Raw genomic sequence first — 531 nt, 5'->3', positions numbered from 1 at the left:
TCTATCGGATGTTATTGCTAGAACTTCTCTACATCTTAGTTGTACCGAACAACACAGCTGAACTATAAAAATAATATTTAGTGTATTCATATAAATCATTATTACTTTGTTAGAAGATTGTTAGTTGACTGTAGAAAGATGGTCGGGTTGGCGATCAAAACAGGGATTCATCCTTTCTTCTGGACACGGTCCTGATGAAGCCCTGGAATGTAGGGCGAAACGTCGTTTCCTAATAAATAGTTTCTTCTGATATTTTTGTACCTTTTTCAAATGCAAACCAACCGGTCTATCTTCCAAAAATGATCACTACTTTTTATTTTATTCAAAAATATAGAATATTGTAATATTTTCCGAAAGAGGAAAAGATGATTGGAGGTACGATCAGTGAAGAACACAAATAAATTAAACATTATTTATTTGTACCAACGCTTCGGCCAGAGTTTAGGGCCTTCATCAGAGGTAAGAACTAAAATGAGATAAAAAAAACAACATATAATCCACGGTATCTCCTCCTATATAAGGTAAACTAAC

Source organism: Halyomorpha halys, unplaced genomic scaffold (genome assembly GCF_000696795.3).
Source record: "Halyomorpha halys isolate HHAL.00 unplaced genomic scaffold, Hhal_1.1 Scaffold336.1, whole genome shotgun sequence".
Taxonomy (NCBI): Eukaryota; Metazoa; Arthropoda; class Insecta; order Hemiptera; family Pentatomidae; genus Halyomorpha; species Halyomorpha halys.
The sequence above is the reverse complement of the archived record's forward strand: the minus strand, read 5'-3'. Positions refer to the sequence as shown.